We start from the raw sequence: 23,363 nt of genomic DNA, 5'->3' as shown, positions 1-23,363 counted from the left end.
GTAAAGGTTATAGTCTAATGACCTGTAAAGGTTATAGTCTTATGACCTGTAAAGGTTATAGTCTAATGACCTGTAAAGGTTATAGTCTTATGACCTGTAAAGGTTATAGTCTAATGACCTGTTAAGGTTATAGTCTAATGACCTGTAAAGGTTATAGTCTAATGACCTGTAAAGGTTATAGTCTAATGACCTGTAAAGGTTATAGTCTAATGACCTGTAAAGGTTATAGTCTAATGACCTGTAAAGGTTATAGTCTAATGACCTGTAAAGGTTATAGTCTAATGACCTGTAAAGGTTATAGTCTTATGACCTGTAAAGGTTATAGTCTAATGACCTGTAAAGGTTATAGTCTAATGACCTGTAAAGGTTATAGTCTAATGACCTGTAAAGGTTATAGTCTAATGACCTGTAAAGGTTATAGTCTTATGACCTGTAAAGGTTATAGTCTATGACCTGTAAAGGTTATAGTCTAATGACCTGTAAAGGTTATAGTCTAATGACCTGTAAAGGTTATAGTCTAATGACCTGTAAAGGTTATAGTCTATGACCTGTAAAGGTTATAGTCTAATGACCTGTAAAGGTTATAGTCTAATGACCTGTAAAGGTTATAGTCTTATGACCTGTAAAGGTTATAGTCTTAATGACCTGTAAAGGTTATAGTCTATGACTGTAAAGGTTTAGTGACCTGTAAAGGTTATAGTCTAATGACCTGTAAAGGTTATAGTCTAATGACCTGTAAAGGTTATAGTCTTATGACCTGTAAAGGTTATAGTCTAATGACCTGTAAAGGTTATAGTCTAATGACCTGTAAAGGTTATAGTCTGATGACCTGTAAAGGTTATAGTCTTATGACCTGTAAAGGTTATAGTCTTATGACCTGTAAAGGTTATAGTCTTATGACCTGTAAAGGTTATAGTCTTATGACCTGTAAAGGTTATAGTCTAATGACCTGTAAAGGTTATAGTCTTATGACCTGTAAAGGTTATAGTCTTATGACCTGTAAAGGTTATAGTCTTATGACCTGTAAAGGTTATAGTCTTATGACCTGTAAAGGTTATAGTCTAATGACCTGTAAAGGTTATAGTCTAATGACCTGTAAAGGTTATAGTCTAATGACCTGTAAAGGTTATAGTCTGATGACCTGTAAAGGTTATAGTCTAATGACCTGTAAAGGTTATAGTCTAATGACCTGTAAAGGTTATAGTCTAATGACCTGTAAAGGTTATAGTCTAATGACCAGTAAAGGTTATAGTCTAATGACCTGTAAAGGTTATAGTCTTATGACCTGTAAAGGTTATAGTCTAATGACCTGTAAAGGTTATAGTCTAATGACCTGTAAAGGTTATAGTCTAATGACCTGTAAAGGTTATAGTCTAATGACCTGTAAAGGTTATAGTCTAATGACCTGTAAAGGTTATAGTCTAATGACCTGTAAAGGTTATAGTCTAATGACCTGTAAAGGTTATAGTCTAATGACCTGTAAAGGTTTGATGACTCTAATGACCTTAAAGGTTATAGTCTAATGACCTGTAAAGGTTATAGTCTAATGACCTGTAAAGGTTATAGTCTAATGACCTGTATAAGGTTATAGTCTAATGACCTGTAGTTAAGGTTATAGTCTATGACCAGTTAAGGTTATAGTTTAATGACCTGTAAAGGTTATAGTCTAATGACCTGTAAAGGTTATAGTCTATTGACCTGTAAAGGTTATAGTCTAATGACCAGTTAAGGTTATAGTCTAATGACCTGTAAAGGTTATAGTCTAATGACCTGTAAAGGTTATAGTCTGATGACCTGTAAAGGTTATAGTCTAATGACCTGTAGAGGTTATAGTCTAATGACCTGTAAAGGTTATAGTCTAATGACCTGTAAAGGTTATAGTCTAATGACCTGTAAAGGTTATAGTCTAATGACCTGTAAAGGTTATAGTCTAATGACCTGTAAAGGTTATAGTCTATTGACCTGTTAAAGGTTATAGTCTAATGACCTGTAAAGGTTATAGTCTAATGACCTGTAAAGGTTATAGTCTAATGACCTGTAAATGTTATATAGTCTATGCATGGTTATAGTCTATGACCGTAAAGGTTATAGTCTAATGACCTGATAAAGGTTATAGTCTAATGACCTGTAAAGTTATAGTCTAATGACCTGTAAAGGTTATAGTCTAATGACCTGTAAAGGTTATAGTCTAATGACCTGTAAAGGTTATAGTCTAACAGTGACCTAAAGGTTATAGTCTAATGACCTGTAAAGGTTATATAGTCTAATGACCTGTAAAGGTTATAGTCTAATGACCTGTAAAGGTTATAGTCTAATGACCTGTAAAGGTTATAGTCTAATGACCTGTAAAGGTTATAGTCTAATGACCTGTAAAGGTTATAGTCTAATGACCTGTAAGGTTATAGTCTAATGACCTGTAAAGGTTATAGTCTAATGACCTGTAAAGGTTATAGTCTAATGACCTGTTAAGGTTATAGTCTAATGACCTGTAAAGGTTATAGTCTAATGACCTGTAAAGGTTATAGTCTAATGACCTGTAAAGGTTATAGTCTATTGACCTGTAAAGGTTATAGTCTAATGACCTGTAAAGGTTATAGTCTAATGACCTGTAAAGGTTATAGTCTAATGACCTGTAAAGGTTATAGTCTAATGACCTGTAAAGGTTATAGTCTAATGACCTGTAGAGGTTATAGTCTAATGACCTGTAAAGGTTATAGTCTAATGACCTGTAAAGGTTATAGTCTAATGACCTGTAAAGGTTATAGTCTATTGACCTGTGAAGGTTATAGTCTATTGACCAGTTAAGGTTATAGTCTGATGACCTGTAAAGGTTATAGTCTAATGACCTGTAAAGGTTATAGTCTAATGACCTGTAAAGGTTATAGTCTAATGACCTGTAAAGGTTATAATCTGATGACCTGTAAAGGTTATAGTCTAATGACCAGTGTAAGGTTATAGTCTAATGACCTGTAAAGGTTATAGTCTAATGACCTGTAAAGGTTATAGTCTAATGACCTGTAAAGGTTATAGTCTAATGACCTGTAAAGGTTATAGTCTAATGACCAGTTAAGGTTATAGTCTAATGACCTGTAAAGGTTATAGTCTAATGACCTGTAAAGGTTATAGTCTAATGACCTGTAAAGGTTATAGTCTAATGACCTGTAAAGGTTATAGTCTAATGACCTGTAAAGGTTATAGTCTAATGACCTGTAAAGGTTATAGTCTAATGACCTGTAAAGGTTATAGTCTAATGACCTGTAAAGGTTATAGTCTAATGACCTGTAAAGGTTATAGTCTAATGACCTGTAAAGGTTATAGTCTGATGACCTGTAAAATGTTATAGTCTAATGACCTGTAAAGGTTATAGTCTATGACCTGTAAAGGTTATAGTCTAATGACCTGTAAAGGTTATAGTCTAATGACCAGTAAAGGTTATAGTCTAATGACCTGTAAAGGTTATAGTCTAATGACCTGTAAGGTTATAGTCTAATGACCTGTAAAGGTTATAGTCTAATGACCTGTAAAGGTTATAGTCTAATGACCTGTAAAGGTTATAGTCTAATGACCTGTAAAGGTTATAGTCTAATGACCTGTAAAGGTTATAGTCTAATGACCTGTAAGGTTATAGTCTAATGACCTGTAAAGGTTATAGTCTAATGACCTGTAAAGGTTATAGTCTAATGACCAGTAAAGGTTATAGTCTAATGACCTGTAAAGGTTATAGTCTAATGACCTGTAAAGGTTATAGTCTAATGACCTGTAAAGGTTATAGTCTAATGACCTGTAAAGGTTATAGTCTAATGACCTGTAAAGGTTATAGTCTAATGACCTGTAAAGGTTATAGTCTATTGACCTGTAAAGGTTATAGTCTAATGACCTGTAAAGGTTATAGTCTAATGACCTGTAAAGGTTATAGTCTAATGACCTGTAAGGTTATAGTCTAATGACTATGTAAAGGTTATAGTCTAATGACCAGTTAAGGTTATAGTCTAATGACCTGTAAAGATTATAGTCTAATGACCTTAAAGGTTATAGTCTAATGACCTGTAAAGGTTATAATCTGATGACCTGTAAAGGTTATAGTCTAATGACCTGTAAAGGTTATAGTCTAATGACCTGTAAAGGTTATAGTCTAATGACCAGTAAAGGTTATAGTCTATGACCAAGGTTATAGTCTAATGACCAGTAAAGGTTATAGTCTAATGACCAGTTAAGGTTATAGTCTAATGACCTTAAAGGTTATAGTCTAATGACCTGTAAAGGTTATAGTCTGATGACCTGTAAAGGTTATAGTCTAATGACCTGTAAAGGTTATAGTCTAATGACCTGTAAAGGTTATAGTCTAATGACCTGTAAAGGTTATAGTCTAATGACCTGTAAAGGTTATAGTCTAATGACCTGTAAAGGTTATAGTCTAATGACCTGTAAAGGTTATAGTCTAATGACCTGTAAAGGTTATAGTCTAATGACCTGTAAAGGTTATAGTCTAATGACCTGTAAAGGTTATAGTCTAATGACCTTAAAGGTTATAGTCTAATGACCTGTAAAGGTTATAGTCTAATGACCTGTAAGGTTATAGTCTATTGACCTGTAAAGGTTATAGTCTGATGACCTGTAAAGGTTATAGTCTAATGACCTGTAAAGGTTATAGTCTAATGACCTGTAAAGGTTATAGTCTAATGACCTGTAAAGGTTATAGTCTAATGACCTGTAAAGGTTATAGTCTAATGACCTGTAAAGGTTATAGTCTAATGACCTGTAAAGGTTATAGTCTAATGACCTGTAAAGGTTATAGTCTATTGACCTGTAAAGGTTATAGTTTAATGACCAGTAAAGGTTATAGTTTAATGACCTGTAAAGGTTATAGTCTAATGACCTGTAAAGGTTATAGTCTAATGACCTGTAAAGGTTATAGTCTAATGACCTGTAAAGGTTATAGTCTATGACCTGTAAGTTATAATATCTAATGACCTGTAAAGGTTATAGTCTAATGACCTGTAAAGGTTATAGTCTAATGACCTGTAAAGGTTATAGTCTAATGACCTGTAAAGGTTATAGTCTATGACCTGTAAAGGTTATAGTCTAATGACCTGTAGAGGTTATAATTTGATGACCTGTAAAGGTTATAGTCTGATGACCTGTAAAGGTTATAGTCTATGACCTGTAAAGGTTATAGTCTAATGACCTGTAAAGGTTATAGTCTAATGACCTGTAAAGGTTATAATCTAATGACCTGTAAAGGTTATAGTCTAATGACCTGTAAAGGTTATAGTCTAATGACCTGTAAAGGTTATAGTCTTATGACCTGTAAAGGTTATAGTCTAATGACCTGTAAAGGTTATAGTCTAGATGATACCTGTAAAGGTTATAGTCTAATGACCTGTAAAGGTTATAGTCTAATGACCTGTAAAGGTTATAGTCTATGACCTGTAAAGGTTATAGTCTAATGACCTGTAAAGGTTATAGTCTATGACCTGTAAAGGTTATAGTCTAATGACCTGTAAAGGTTATAGTCTAATGACCTGTAAAGGTTATAGTCTAATGACCTGTAAAGGTTATAGTCTATTGACCAGTTAAGGTTATAGTCTGATGACCTGTAAAGGTTATAGTCTAATGACCTGTAGAGGTTATAGTCTAATGACCTGTAAAGGTTATAGTCTAATGACCTGTAAAGGTTATAGTCTAATGACCTGTAGAGGTTATAGTCTTATGACCTGTAAAGGTTATAGTCTAATGACCAGTAAAGGTTATAGTCTGATGACCTGTAAAGGTTATAGTCTAATGACCTGTAAAGGTTATAGTCTATTGACCAGTTAAGGTTATAGTCTAATGACCTGTAAAGGTTATAGTCTAATGACCAGTTAAGGTTATAGTCTGATGACCTGTAAAGGTTATAGTCTAATGACCTGTAAGGTTATAGTCTAATGACCTGTAAAGGTTATAGTCTATTGACCAGTTAAGGTTATAGTCTAATGACGTATAAAGGTTATAGTCTAATGACCTGTAAGGTTATAGTCTAATGACCTATAAAGGTTATAGTCTAATGACCTATAAAGGTTATACGTAGTCTAATGACCAGTTAAGGTTATAGTCTAATGACCTATAAAGGTTATAGTCTAATGACCTGTAAAGGTTATAGTAATGACCTGTAAAGGTTATAGTCTAATGACCTGTAAAGGTTATAGTCTAATGACCTGTAAAGGTTATAGTCTAATGACCTGTAAATAGTCTATGACCTTAAGGTATAGTCTAATGACCTGTAAAGGTTATAGTCTAATGACCTGTAAAGGTTATAGTCTAATGACCTGTAAAGGTTATAGTCTAATGACCTGTAAAGGTTATAGTCTAATGACCTGTAAAGGTTATAGTCTAATGACCAGTTAAGGTTATAGTCTAATGACCAGTAAAGGTTATAGTCTAATGACCTGTAAAGGTTATAGTCTAATGACCTGTAAAGGTTATAGTCTAATGACCTGTAAAGGTTATAGTCTAATGACCTGTAAAGGTTATAGTCTAATGACCTGTAAAGGTTATAATCTAATGACCTGTAAAGGTTATAGTCTAATGACCTGTAAAGGTTATAGTCTAATGACCTGTAAAGGTTATAATTTGATGACCTGTAAAGGTTATAGTCTTATGACCTGTAGAGGTTATAATCTGATGACCTGTAGAGGTTATAGTCTAATGACATGTAAAGGTTATAGTCTAATGAACGGTAGAGGTTATAATCTGATGACCTGTAAAGGTTATAGTCTTATGACCTGTAAAGGTTATAGTCTAATGACCTGTAAAGGTTATAGTTTTATGACCTGTAAGAGTTAAAGTTTAATGACCTGTAAAGGTCATAGTCTGATGACGTGTAAAGGTTATATTTTAATGACCTGTTAAGGTTATAGTCTAATGACGTATAAAGGTTATAGTCTAATGACCTGTAGAGGTTATAATCTGATGACCTGTAAAGGTTATAGTCTAATGACCTGTAAAGGTTATAGTCTAATGACCTGTAAAGGTTATAGTCTAATGACCTGTAAAGGTTATAGTCTAATGACCTGTAAAGGTTATAGTCTAATGACCTGTAGAGGTTATAGTCTGATGACCAGTTAAGGTTATTGTCTGATGACCTGTAAAGGTTATAGTCTAATGACCTGAAAGGTTATAGTTTAATGACCTGTAAAGGTTATAGTCTATTGAACTGTGAAGGTTATAGTCTATTGACCAGTTAAGGTTATAGTCTGATGACCTGTAAAGGTTATAGTCTAATGACCTGTAAAGGTTATAGTCTAATGACCTGTAAAGGTTATAGTCTAATGACCTGTAAAGGTTATAGTCTAATGACCTGTAAAGGTTATAGTCTAATGACCTGTAAAGGTTATAATCTGATGACCTGTAAAGGTTATAGTCTAATGACCTGTAAAGGTTATAGTCTAATGACCTGTAAAGGTTATAATCTAATGACCTGTAAAGGTTATAGTCTAATGACCTGTAAAGGTTATAGTCTAATGACCTGTAAAGGTTATAGTCTAATGACCTGTAAAGGTTATAGTCTATTGACCTGTAAAGGTTATAGTCTAATGACCTGTAAAGGTTATAGTCTAATGACCTGTAAAGGTTATAGTCTAATGACCTGTAAAGGTTATAGTCTAATGACCTGTAAAGGTTATAGTCTATTGACCTGTAAAGGTTATAGTCTAATGACCTGTAAAGGTTATAATCTAATGACCTGTAAAGGTTAAAATCTGATGACCTGTAAAGGTTATAGTCTAATGACCTGTAAAGGTTATAGTCTAATGACCTGTTAAGGTTATAGTCTATTGACCTGTTAAGGTTATAGTCTGATGACCTGTAAAGGTTATAGTCTAATGACCTGTCCTAATGACCAGTTAAGGTTATAGTCTAATGACCTGTAGAGGTTATAATCTAATGACCTGTAGAGGTTATAGTCTGATGACCTGTAGAGGTTATAATCTGATGACCTGTAAAGGTTATAGTCTATTGACCAGTTAAGGTTATAGTCTGATGACCTGTAAAGGGCATAGTCTATTGACCAGTGAAGGTTATAGTCTGATGACCAGTTAAGGTTATAGTCTAATGACCTGTAAAGGTTATAGTCTAATGACCTGTAAAGGTTATAGTCTAATGACCTGTAAAGGTTATAGTCTAATGACCTGTAAAGGTTATAGTCTAATGACCTGTAAAGGTTATAGTCTAATGACCTGTAAAGGTTATAGTCTATTGACCAGTTAAGGTTATAGTCTAATGACCTGTAAAGGTTATAGTCTAATGACCTGTAGAGGTTATAATCTAATGACCTGTAAAGGTTATAGTCTAATGACCTGTAAAGGTTATAGTCTGATGACCTGTAAAGGTTATAGTCTATTGACCAGTTAAGGTTATAGTCTGATGACCTGTAAAGGTTATAGTCTAATGACCTGTAGAGGTTATAGTCTAATGACCTGTAAAGGTTATAGTCTAATGACCTGTAAAGGTTATAGTCTAATGACCTGTAAAGGTTATAGTCTAATGACCAGTTAAGGTTATAGTCTAATGACCTGTAAAGGTTATAGTCTAATGACCTGTAAAGGTTATAGTCTAATGACCAGTTAAGGTTATAGTCTATTGACCAGTTAAGGTTATAGTCTAATGACCTGTAAAGGTTATAGTCTAATGACCTGTAAAGGTTATAGTCTAATGACCTATAAAGGTTATAGTCTAATGACCAGTTAAGGTTATAGTCTAATGACGTATAAAGGTTATAGTCTAATGACCTGTAAAGGTTATAGTCTAATGACCCGTAAAGGTTATAGTCTAATGACCTTAAAGGTTATAGTATAATGACCTGTAAAGGTTATAGTCTAATGACCAGTTAAGGTTATAGTCTATTGACCAGTTAAGGTTATAGTGTGATGACCTGTAAATGTTATAGTCTAATGACCTGTAGAGGTTATAGTCTATTAACCAGTTAAGGTTATAGTCTGATGACCTGTAAAGGTTATAGTCTAATGACCTTAAAGGTTATAGTTTAATGACCTGTAAAGGTTATAGTCTAATGACCTGTAAAGGTTAACGTCTTTTGACTAGTTAAGGTTATAGTCTGATGACCTCTAAAGGTTATAGTCTAATGACCTTAAAGGTTATAGTCTAATGACCTGTAAAGGTTATAGTCTAATGACCTTAAAGGTTATAGTTTATTGACTTGTAAAGGTTATAGTCTATTGACTTGTAAAGGTTATAGTCTAATGACCTGTAAAGTTTATAATCTAATGACCTGTAAAATTTATAATCTAATGACCTGTAGAGGTTAAAATCTTACGACCTGTAAAGGTTATAATCTGATGACCTGTAAAAGTTATAGTATTATGACCTGTAAAGGTTATAGTCTTATGACTTGTAAAGGTTATTGTTTAATGACCTGTAGAGGTTATAATCTGATGACCTGTAAAGGTTATAGTCTAATCACCTGTAAAGGTTATAGTTTAATGACCTGTAAAGGTTATAATCTGATGATCAGTAAAGGTTATAATCTGATGACCTGTAAAGGTTATAATCTTATGACCTGTAGAGGTTATAATCTAATGACCTGTAGAGGTTATAATCTAATGACCTGTAAAGGTTATAGTCTAATGACCTGTAAAGGTTATAGTCTAATGACCAGTTAAGGTTATAGTCTAATGACCTGTAAAGGTTATAGTCTAATGACCTGTAAAGGTTATAGTCTAATGACCTGTAAAGGTTATAATCTGATGACCTGTAAAGGTTATAGTCTAATGACCTGTAAAGGTTATAGTCTAATGACCTGTAAAGGTTATAATCTGATGACCTGTAAAGGTTATAGTCTAATGACCTTTAAAGGTTATAGTCTAATGACCTTTAAAGGTTATAGTCTAATGACCTGTAGAGGTTATAATCTGATGACCTGTAAAGGTTATAGTTTAATGACCTGTAAATGTTTTTGCATTGTCTTTTGACATATATAATTGATGCGGTACATAATATGTACATAGTTTGGCCTTTCCCTTCTGCAACAACATGCACCAAAAAAGCACACATTCGACATTCTATTCAGTGGGCAGAATATAAAAGTGCATTGGTCAAATTCGTTACAAAGCGGTTTTAAAATACTGTAATATTAGCGACTTGCTCTTTTTTTTTAACTTTTCCAGAGAAAAAAATGCCATAGAAATGATAAGCTGTAGAGGATATATTGATTTGGGTGACCTTTAGTATGATGCAATAGATGATAATGGTAAGTTTAAGTGTGGACGATGTAACCTCTACGACGTTTGTATGATGTTGCTTCTATACTACTGGATATTTATCACGTTAAAATACGGGTAAAATGTCTGACTACTTCTGTTATCATAGTTCTTGTAATGACATTTAAAGACTTTAGTAGCCCATTACATAGTGCACGATTATCGTGATCAGAAAGAAAATTCCCGGACACTTGTCGCGCGGACTTCCTCGTGATCGCTTATGACTCCTACTTGGCTATCACTGCCGTATATAAGTTCATTAATACAGAATTTATTTACAAACGCTCATCAATTCACATGCTACCTTCGCTTCTGTTAAATGTCAATAGCAGTTTGCTGCTGCTGTCAAACCTGATCCACCAGATAGAAAATTGATGTTTCTATAGCAACAATATGACACCATACCCCACGCGCGTAATTTAGGTAAACCACCTGCCTATCACTATCACACAAATAACGTCAATTTCGTCACATTTCAGAGATTGCATAGCTAAATAAGGTGATCATTATAATGAAACGCGCCTTTAATAGTTCGTTGGAGGGGAATCATTAATGAAATTCCATATAATCACATGGCGATGCTGTTTTGTTGTATTTTGCGTGTAAAATTGGTCATTATATGTAGGATTACTCCCATAACATGAGAGGTCACTGGTCAGTGGTCAGCCTATTTGTCAAGAACGTTAATTAACGATATTTTACTGAGTGTACGACGTAATGTGGTTGTGTGAACTATTGTTGAAGTACTTGAAGTACAGGATACTTGTTCTGCCAAATGGATGAATATGGTAACGGTGATACCGGTTATTGGCAATTTACCATGCGTAGGTAGCTTTGTCATTTCTGACGTGTTTCGAAAATACCAGCTTTCCCGAATTTCCATTACTAGTAATACATATATACGTTAGCGGAAGTTAATAAAAGTCATCTCAATATGAGTTGATCAGTGTTAAATGTAAGACTAGTACTCCAGAAGATCGACCATGGAACTCTATACAAACTCAATAATCACTCATTATTGGCAGCAGCCTAATAAGAAAATAAAGGTATGTATTAGCCGGATTACGTTTGTTCTGTGTTAGCCGGATTACGTTTGTTCTGTGTTAGCCGGATTACGTTTGTTCTGTGTTAGCCGGATTACGTTTGTTCTGTGTTAGCCGGATTACGTTTGTTCTGTGTTAGCCGGATTACGTTTGTTCTGTGTTAGCCGGATTACGTTTGTTCTGTGTTAGCCGGATTACGTTTGTTCTGTGTTAGCCGGATTACGTTTGTTCTGTGTTAGCCGGATTACGTTTGTTCTGTGTTAGCCGGATTACGATTGTTCTGTGTTAGCCGGATTACGTTTGTTCTGTGTTAGCCGGATTACGTTTGTTCTGTGTTAGCCGGATTACGTTTGTTCTGTGTTAGCCGGATTACGTTTGTTCTGTGTTAGCCGGATTACGTTTGTTCTGTGTTAGCCGGATTACGTTTGTTCTGTGTTAGCCGGATTACGTTTGTTCTGTGTTAGCCGGATTACGTTTGTTCTGTGTTAGCCGGATTACGATTGTTCTGTGTTAGCCGGATTACGTTTGTTCTGTGTTAGCCGGATTACGTTTGTTCTGTGTTAGCCGGATTACGATTGTTCTGTGTTAGCCGGATTACGTTTGTTCTGTGTTAGCCGGATTACGAGCCGATTACGTTTGTTCTGTGTTAGCCGGATTACGATTGTTCTGTGTTAGCCGGATTACGTTTGTTCTGTGTTAGCCGGATTACGTTTGTTCTGTGTTAGCCGGATTACGATTGTTCTGTGTTAGCCGGATTACGTTTGTTCTGTGTTAGCCGGATTACGTTTGTTCTGTGTTAGCCGGATTACGTTTGTTCTGTGTTAGCCGGATTACGTTTGTTCTGTGTTAGCCGGATTACGTTTGTTCTGTGTTAGCCGGATTACGTTTGTTCTATGATAGTGAATAGTTGACATTTGAATGGCAGACACATTAACCAATTGGCCCCTGTGATTCAGACATAGGGAGTCGATTGTTGATATCAGAAACCAGAGGCTTAGAGTCGTCCGGGTTGAGTGTCAGACACCTTTGTCACGAAGGCACTTTCATGTAACTGTGAAGTGGATGGCTAGTAATTTTGGCAAACTTTAAAAGTAGCCGATCGGCGGAACTGTCCAGTTCTTGATCTGTTTGACGTTATTAGAGGAATGGATCCGAGGAAGTAGCATCAGGAGTCTAACCCCCGAATATTGGGGTGATCATTATGTCATATCAGTAAATGTCAGTTAAAGGTTAATAATCATGATGATGTCTTTTGTGATCGGTAGTATGGTGACAGCAAAACCAATTAGGAATCCATCCACCGACTGTAAGACGTGGGCGATGTACGGAGCGGTTGTTTAAATGATCATTTAACTCTGCATCTGGGGTTTGATGGAGCGGGTAATTAACACGCAACTGATTATTAAGTATGAGCGTTTGTTGAGGTCAATATGAGTTACAACCGCAAACGTATGCATTTGTTGTTTTTTATGTCAAAATTGTATCCTGCAATGTCAAACTCCACGTCTCAGAATTCTTTGATTTTTGTTTTTCATATTTCTAATGCATTTAAAAGGGTCGCTGAAGACACTTTCAGTTTCTCAGACTTATGTTCGTCTGACCAGGCACGTTTTACTTCTTTAACAGTAAAGCAGAACTGCTTCCGTACCATATGACGTCATCGACATGACAACCATGTAGTTAGAACAAGTACCAAACCTGGATATTCTTATTGAAGTTAGTTTGAAGGATTTCCTGCTATGGGGAAACTACAAGAAAAAAATATGAGAAAAGCTGATATTTGGAATTCAATCCTTTTGATGAAAATGAAAAATTTCCTTAGTGCAAATAGCCACTTAGGTAATTCAAATCTGACAAATAAAACTTGAATATGAAACAATTAGAGAAGGAAATAAATAAAATAGAAATGGAATTTAGAGAAAGAGGAACTAAAAAGGAATGGAAAAGGGGAGATTGGGAGAGATTGAGAACTAAAAATAGAGACAAAGATAATTGGTAGATACACAAATTGATTGGAATAAACTGCTCTGGACACTCAAGAAAACAGGTTTCGATGGCAGTAAAACATTCGGTTAGTTCCCCTTGCAGTTAGTTTACAATATGTCTTCAAAGTATCTCGATTGATAAAGCTAAAGGTATTCTTCTCTGTCAGTAGATGATGTTTCAAATTACAAAGTTGTTCAGTTAGCTATTTTGAAAGCTTGTTAATTAGTTCCTGAGGCTATTGAAGGAAAGATGAACAAAAAAAGCAATTATTTGATAGTTAGTGTGATTCTAGAAATCAATGCAAATGTTGAAATACTGAGACAATTATTATTGATTGAAGAGTTCTGACGTTGTTTAAACAAACTTAGATTTTATTTAGTCGAGATAAATGTTGAAACAAAGTGAAACAGCTACAATTGCTAATTATAACGCCATCAACCACAAAGGCTCATTTGTCAAAAACAGTTCTGAAAACAAAACAGTTGCACAGAAACTAATATATTCTGTCAGCCAGGGAACCTAACCTAAATAAGTGATAAGATGAAGTCTGGGTCTAAGGCTGATCATAGGACAGGTACAGGGTTGTCATCTTGTCTTATTTGTAAGTAGGACATGTTATGTCAGAATCTTGTACTCTCTAGTGTAAAGAGTAAAGGCGTAAACAATCAGTTCCTTCTGTATTAACAACCCTAGTCAGAAACTTGATGTAGAAGTAATCACAATATTTTCGGAGTTTTTTTTTCACTTCTTAGTGATAATGCCGACTTGAAAGCTGTACAGATTTGCTAGATACTATGGCTTGCTTCTTATTCTTTGAGAATTAGATGATGTAGTGTCTCTGTAGTATGGAACCATCACCATTATTTACTCCTATTAACAGCTAGAGTCATTTAAGGACGACCTCTCATGTATGCAATGTGTTTGTGTGAATGTCTGTATATTGTGGGAGGCTGCTACATGTTCGTGTGGTGTCTCTTTGGAATAGTGGAAACTTCTTCCATCTTATAGTGTTATGTCACAGAAGCATACCCTGCCAGAGACACTGGACAGCACACCCCACCCAGTCAAATTATACTGACAACGGATAAACCACTCGTCCCACTCCCTTTATCCGAAAGCTAAGCAGGAGCAAAACTACCATTTGTATTGTGTGTCTCGGCCAGTGGAGAAACCCTGTGCATTCTGACAGAGCCGAACGCTCAACGTCAGTACAGTCAACGGAGAAGTTAGGAAGATTTTTGATTGTTTGATTAATTAACGCCCTACCTGCAGGACACAATTAGGAAGAAACAAGAGGCCCATGGGCCTTAACGGTCACATGAGTTCGTTTAGAATGACACAAAGACATATAAACACTAATATACAGGCCCTTCAAGTCGGTCAGTGATTTTATAAATTTGACTTTTTAATCTATGAAGTGTATTTGCTTCCATCAAACCTGAGAACTTAAAAGATTTTTGATGCTGTGAAACAGCATTCTTAGGTACGCTCGGTGAGCCTGTGCACATCAAAACAATGAAACCACTCCACGATGAAAATTAAAAGTTGTTTTGTTCATTTCACGTAATACTTGATGGTATGGAAAAATCATAAAACCCCAATATTCAAAACCACGAACAATGAATTTGTACATACAAATACACCACGGAGTGTTTTAAGTGTTCAGTTGGGACTCTATGATAGTTGTGTTAATCCGAGATCAGTGGTCTCCCGAAAATCACGAACAACGCCTTCTTCGCTGTCTTCCTCCGCGGCAGACTTTCGGTGGATTTTGGATTGTGTATGTTTATCTAAATTTTAGGAAATTCATGCTACCGATCGATTATTGTAATCAAATGTTAGTAAGGTAATTGCAAAAGAAATGTCTTATAACGCTTATAAAGTTTTTTGTGTTGGTTGCATTGACGAACTATATCTGATATCATTGCGCAGTAAAAGTTAATAGTTTTGAGTACGATCGTGAGTTTCCTTCCTTGATCTGTCACTGGGAGTTGTGTCTTTTGTTTATCGACAACTGCGTTATATTGAAAGGGAAAACATACAAAATTTATCGACATAAGATTACAAAATATAATGATAATATAGAGCTATAATACAGTGCTCCAATTAAGCTGCGTACACGCGTAAAATACGCATTAAAATACGCCAATTACCCCCCAAAAATAAATGAACGCGTACTTATTACGCATACAATACTTTGTATTACGCATCATATTGTTACGAGCGCGTATATGATCCGGAAATGATATTGGAGTTTAGTTGAATCGGAACGCCTTGGATGTAGCTTTACATTGTAATGTTTCACATCCGAGAAGTTCCGAATTAATTAGTTTGCGTCAATCGCGCGTTTGTTTCACATATATAGAGTCTATTCGTACAAGCGTCTTGTACACAGATGTACACAGAGCATATGCATCAAACGGCAAAAAATTCAACATATCTCTGTTATCTTTCGGTTTTGTCAAAAAATCGAAATCATTGGCTTTTGAAATAGCCGAGGCAACAATCGGAGAAATTTTAGATGAAGTGACAAAGCAAACGCAGAAACACCTTAATGTCAAAGATGATAAAATTGAGGCAAAGACTACACCCATTGTTACGCGTTAAAAGAAAGTGACCATACTTCAAAGGTATTGAAATCTAACACTCGATCTCTTACGCTGTATTGTGAGTGGTGTATTGACGGGAAATTAAAAAATCGTTCACCACAGGTTGTCAAAATGTTCAGAAAAGTTCAATCACAAGACATGAAACGAGTTCAGACCACGTGTCTGCAACGGAGAAACACTGCAGTAAAAACGAAAACTAACTTCGGAGGAGTTGACTAAAGAACATTCCGAGAAGAACAATACAGACAAAATTGTATTTAGAACTGTATATTTTACCTCAAAAGAGGAATTACCTTCGGATAAAGTCAATTCTATGCTCACTTTACAAAGAGTGAATGGATTACAGATTGATTATCAAAACTTAAGTTGGGACACTGTAACTGGTATTCAACAAACAATTGCAGAGGTGATCCAAGATAAACAACTAGCGAAAATTGTGGATTCCAAATTGTTTTCAATACTGTTGGACGAAAGTCAGGATTTAGGTAAGAATTCTAGCTGAAGGCAAAGCAGATTTTTAGTTTTTCTGATTTTTTTTTTTGATTTTTTTTGCATCGTAATTTAATATTATATTTATAATTTTTTTTATAAATATCTATTATAATTTTTACTAAATCTAAACTGTATCGGCAGGGTTAAAGGGACTAAATCGCTAAAAAATCATGTAATAAAAGATAAAAAGAATTATAGGACTAAAATTAATTGTAAAAGTTGTGTACTTTGTGGTAATAACAATATTTAAAAGTTTGTATAACAATTTTGTTCAAAATGGAGAAAAACTGAAAATAAATAGGACCGACCTAGTCACTATTTCATATTATTATCTTTCGGCGAGTGTAAACAACCCCTATGTGCATGCGCGACGCGTGAACATTCCAAACATCCGATCGAAGGAAATCTCATCTGTCTAATGGACATATCTACTATCGACTGAAAACACAAATTTATCGACTACAGGTTCCTGATTACTGTGTTAATCTAATAAACGTTGAAACGTATGCAAAAGTTTTGTGAAGAGTTTCTAAGTGTAAATAATCCTATACTGTACAGGTTTTTGTAGCCATAAAGAAGGGTTTTCATTATATTATATGGTTTTATACTTGCTTCTGCCATTATTTTATTTTCATTTGTCATGATATTATGTACTATTCCGCTAAACCTACCAATATTATTAGGCTTTTAAAAAAATGGCCTAATATATAGACTTTATAATAAGGAAAAAATGACGAAAAACTAATAATATAGGCATGTTTAGCGGACTAAGTAAGTACGTGTATTTCTTTTATCATTATATCAATATTTGATATTCCGTATACATTGTATATCCTTAGTTATAATGTCTATCCGTCTAATGGGCATTCCCTATATATCTCTAGTTATAGTCTTTGTCCGTCTAATGGACTTTCCTTATATAGCCCTAGCTATAAATATATATCCTTCTAATGGAAATTCCCTATATATCCTTAGTTATAGTGTCTATCCGTCTAATGGACATTCCCTATATATACCTAGTTATAGTCTCTATCCGTCTAATGGACATTCCACTATATGTCACTAGTTATATAACTTTTTTACATCTGATTTACTTTAAAAAAATCAGCCTAACTATATATCTAAATTTTATGTGTACTTTTATGTATTCAAAGCAAAAATATACCTTACATATACATTGTAGACCTATGTACATATATGTTTGCTTAATAATGTACATGTACACCTGTATTCATGTATAATATATACATAATTAACGGGTGAAAATACCTCTCACTTCTTGTCATATTTCCATCAAATACTCTAAAGCTTCATAGAACTATGCTGTTTTACTTGACAATGTAGATACAGGGGCGTAGGAAGCGGTTGTGGGAGGTGGGGGCGGGGTTGGAGGGGGTCGGGGGGGGGGGGGGCAAACGCCTCCCCGTTTCCCAGGACGAGGGCAAATATTTCTTGTTTTCGCCGACTGAAATGTTCTAAAATTGCACATTTGAAAGAAAAAATGGTCCTCCTGCACATTTTCGTGAACTAGACTTAAAATGTCAATCAGAGGGTTCTACGTACTATTTTAAAAAATGTCTCTTAAAAGATTCATCTGTTTATATGACTTAGCAAAACAATTAATTCATTATTATTTTGTGTTAAAGTAACAACAATGTACCGATGGTGTGAAGCCAGTATGTTCAGATCGAGTTGCATAGATATGACGGCATTCACAATTACCAATTATTAATGCAGGTAACTTTAAATAAAACAAAAAGTATTATGTTAAGAATGCTTTAAAATCTTTAAGATATATTGTAAAACTCATCACAACCATTCTAAATCTAATATTTTTACCCGGGGGGGGGGGAGACCCTCGGACCTCCTCAAACACCCAAATCTCGCGCCTTCAGGCGCTCCCACATTCATCAAACGCATAGTAAAATTCTAAATCGTAATGTATTTCCCGGGGGAGACCCCCTGGACCCCTCAAACACCAAATACTCGCGGTTTCGGCGCTCGCAAATTCATCAAAATGCATCGTTAAACTCATCGTAGCCATTCTAAATCGTAATATTTTTTTTCTCGTAGGAGATTGTCGAACACCCTCCCTCCCCCCCCCCCCAAAACACCAAAATATCGCACCTTTGGCGCTAGCATGGCAATTTGCGTATTCATTAGTTTCCGTTTATCGACGCCACTGTCTATAAATGTGTACAAGGATTCTACTCGACGATATATGAAAAAAGTTTATAAAGTATATATGGTTGTGTGTTGAATTAAAGAATCAATCTCCTCCTGTGGGTGCGGGGCGAGGAGGGGGGTCCAAATATTGAGGACCTTTGCCCCCCCCCCCCCATTACGTTTCTTTGTATCGGCTATTACGCTTAATCAGGCCAATGTAACCGATAAAATATAAGTTGCCTCTTAGTGGTGTTATTACATCTATATCCATTAGCCGGATGAGATTTTCAGCGACCTCGATTCCGAACTCAAAGATGCACTCGGTTCTTTCCGTTGTAAACATTCAATGCCGACAGATACAATTTCTTGTTGTGTTTGGCGATATTTTAACGTTGATAAACATTGCCAATAGTTCAAATTAAATGTTGTAATTTTGAAAACTTTCTAATTTCAGGTATAAGAACGTTTGTAGGAAGTCAAAAACTCTAAGAAATCTATGTAAATCTAATGATTTAGTAACTTTAAGTATTGAAAGATCTGTTCAATCATTTATAAAATACACAATAAGTTAACTATTTGAGAAGAAGAAATTCACGTTTTATGCTGAAGTGTATAGAATATTAATGTCATGTTTTTGAACTTTACTGTGTCTATACTGAATAAAAACAATTTACAACAGCATATTGAAAAAAATGTGTGTGAATGAGCTTCTGTTTTTCATCACATTCACAATCGTGTGAGATAGATATCAATTTAATTTCATAAAAATAATACAATGAGCCTGATATTATCAATTTTGTATTACAGGTGTCACATGAATCTTTTCTTCTTTGGTAGAGCTTATCTACTATCACTACTAGTAAATTGAGAACTTCATTCAAACTGGCCATATCGTGTATGCATTACTAAGACTTTAGCACTGTATTTGTTTTTATGTCTCCTTATTAATGTTAATAAATGGAGATATAAGAAAAAAGACTTAAAAGCTTGTTGTTATACTTTATTTTGATATTTAAAAACAAATACCCGTCTGGTGTTTTCGAAAATAGACTTTTACCCATCCTGTCCAAATGAGCGAGTACAATTACCCACTGTCCAAAATATTAACTGGAGCTTAAAGTGACAAATGAACTTATATTGCCGTGTAATGTACGGTAGCCTTATGAAGACTTGCTAAAGTCCGATGCATTGTATTAAGTTTTCTTGATGTTAGCGTTCTTATGAATTCAAAAGAAATTTGAGTGTTATAAGTAATCAAATAATGTACCTTTTATTTGGCAAAAGTATATGGCCATGATTTATTATTAGTCAAAAGTCGGCAAAGCAAAACTCACGATAAAATGTTCTGCACGATAATATGTCGCCAACCAGTTAACTGTTAGGCTTACGAAGACTTGCTAAAGTCCGATACATTACATGAAGTTTTCTTGATGTTAACGGCTAGCGTTCTTGTGAATTTAAAAGAAATCCGAGTAATATATGTAATGAAATAATGTACCTTTTATTTGGCAAAAATATCTGGCCATAATTTAGTACACTAGTTAAAAGTCGTCAAAGCAACCCATGTTAGTTTTCTAGAAAGGAAACCAAAACATATCAGGAAATGGTAATACTATGTATTTCTAATGTTATATTTTTCCGAAAATTAAGTGGATATTAAGATACGGATATGTTTACTTATTGTTTTTGTCTTCGAAGAGACTTTGATGAAATTGATAATTTAGTAATTAATAAAGAATTATAAAAAAATGATACTCAGATTCTGAACGGTTTCATTGGTGTTGAAATCGTTATTTCAGAAATAATTTAAATATCAAATTTATTTAAGTTATTTTAGGAAGTTCAATACTGCACACTTAGTATATACTCCAACAATGTTAAAGATATAGCACGACGACACACTTTGATCATCACGTCGTCTCAGAAGTTTCTCAATATCGAGATGTAATATTATTGGATTAACTTAGTATACTAAATTCAATATTTAATTGAAAAACCAATTTCTTTATTACTTTGTTTGAGTCCTTCATTCACAGCATCTATGAGTGGCCTTGGCACTTTGATTTTTATAATGTTAACTCATTTTGACCCCTAAAATTGACCCCCTCCCCAGGGGAAAACGTGAGACCACAGGGTCATAAAATTCACAATTTTTTATAAAGGACCTTGTAATACCTTTCCATCTATGAAGAGTATATGATTCTACCATTTCTAGAACTTAAGAAGGAGATTTTTGAAATGTAGCTTATTTGACCCCGTCCTTAAGGCCCCTGGGGGTCAGCCGTGGAAAATTTCTTATTACGATTCAATGGCCACCTCATACTGATAATTCTGAAAATAATTGACTCATTTCCTATTACAAATGACCAAATAATGCTCAAAAATGTGTTTTACCTGTATATAGTAAACTTAACCCTCTCCCCAGGGGGAAACGAGAGACCCCAGGGCCATATAATTCACAATTTATGTAAAGGGCCTTAAAACCTTTCTATCTATGAAGAGTATTTGATTCCACCACATATGTGAGTGGAGAAGAAGATTTTTGAAACTTTAGTCAATTTTAACCCGTTTGGCCCCTCCCACAGCCCCTGGGGGATGGGGACCATATAACTCACAATTTTGATTGGCCTTATGCCGTAGAAGGTTTGTATAAAATTTCATTAAAAATGCTTCAGCAGTTTTTGGAGAAGAAGTCGAAAATGTAAATTGTTTACGAACATACGACGGACCACGACGGACAAAAGGCGATTAGAATAGGTCACTTGAGACTTCGTCTCGGGTGACCTAAAAAGTAAGGGAGAAGAGAAAAGATAATATTGTAACAACTTGCAGGTATGGACTGATTATCAATATGCTTTTCAGTAGATGGTGCCGTAACCATTCAGGGCAATTGGCACAGATAAAAAAAACCGCACATTTGGCAAAGGAAGGGTATCGCCGTTTTACGACCATTAAGTGATAAGCAAAATAGTAGCACCTTATTTGTGTTTTGTTACGATCTACTTCAGATGCATCACAGCCTGTAATCATAATATTTAGTTTAAAGGATCACATTTAATAAATGGCTATTAGCACGTGTAGAAACCTCTCCGTTCCGCGCGCGACCGGAATAACCTGTAAACCGTCGATATCGAGGTCCAAACTTCTATCTAGCTCAAAACCGTGTGACTAATCGACGTATCTCGAATGTAAATAACTAAAGGAGTGAAATTTCGATGTTTCAAATACTCTTCTAATTATGGATTTTCCATTGTATTAAAATGTTTAAGCTTTTAAGAGAAAATAATAAGCAACACCTACAATGCAAGTATGATGTTAAGAATTGTGTCAGCTGCCTCATAACATGGTCAGAAAAGGCGACTAAATCTGGATTCTCAAATATAGTTGGTGCCTAGATAAAAATATATTGGATTTCTGTCTCAAACATCATAGAGAAGGGTTTTGTATAAGGAAAACTTTCCCGTCACTAGAAACCAGTTATTTTCAAGATAAAACTAGATATCACTAGATGTTATATACGCGATACTGTTTGCAAAAGCCACGATATAAAGGTTCCATATTTAGTCGCCTATTACGATTCTAACAACATACTTACAATGTAGGTGTTGTTTGAGATTCTCTCATAAAAGAAACTTAATTAGCTGGCATAATTCTAACATCTTACCTTCAATGAAAGTGTTGCTTGAAATGAGCTCATAAAATAAGCTTAAATAATTTACAATCCTGCTTTAAAATGGGGAAACAGCGGATGCTTAGTGGACAGATGATACCATTCATTAAATATGACCTAATTTAATCATGTGACTCTAGGATGTAATCATCTTAAGCAGGACATGTCAAGATCCACACACTGTACTAAACACAAATCTCAAGCTATGAAATTGTTGAAAAATCCTAGTTTTCAGCAAAAATATTTAGTTTTTAATGCTAAAATAAAACAAATACTTAACTAGGTCACTGTGACCTACTTATTGAATTTTTCGTCAGGTTTCTGAACTGAACTTCACAAACCCAATATTTACATGCAAAAGATGCAAAAGCTGCAAAAACTATCTCTATTCTAATATTTAATTGATTAGGACTTAAACAATGAAAATGTGGTTTTTACCCTTTGACCTCTGAAATTACCATGAGCCCACAAAACACCATATATTCTGAATAACATACACTATGCAGCCGACCCTAATATATTTCCATGCAAACCTTTTTGCTTATCACTGAGTGGCCCAAACGGCCCAAAGTGATGCCCCGTCTTACAAAGATTGGTCTAATTGTTATTCGATTAAAATGGAAATTGTATACATGTACTAATAAGAATTTCGTCACAATTAAGAATCATGACGCCATTCAATGCTCCTACAGAACCGAACAGAGCATGTTTTGACTTGATTAGATAGAATACGTCCATAATAGTTCTTTTGTGTTCCTATATGTATCATCAACAAACAATTTAACACTTTGATTGTATCACTAAGACATCATTTCCGCAAGACTTCAAATGTCAGTTTCGTGGACATGGTTTTAGATCATAAGTTGCTAATGACCAAATAATTGTATAGCATCCACCAAATCACACTATGTAGGTGGATATATTGTACCACAAACCGATATCGTCCTATATTGAATCATTTGCTTGAAATATTGACCAACCTTATTTAATATTCAAAATTGATGCTTTATAATTTTTTTTAGAAAAACAGTTTGCCATCTAGTTTACCCATTCAGAGAAAGATCTTGGCGCCCCGCCAAAGAATAATCTATGTCTGGCAATGGAAAGAATGATCTTTTCTCTTTCTAGGTCATCTGACCAGAAG

The sequence above is a fragment of the Argopecten irradians genome, chromosome 2, assembly GCF_041381155.1.
Source record: "Argopecten irradians isolate NY chromosome 2, Ai_NY, whole genome shotgun sequence".
Taxonomy (NCBI): Eukaryota; Metazoa; Mollusca; class Bivalvia; order Pectinida; family Pectinidae; genus Argopecten; species Argopecten irradians.
This window is presented reverse-complemented; position numbering follows the sequence as displayed.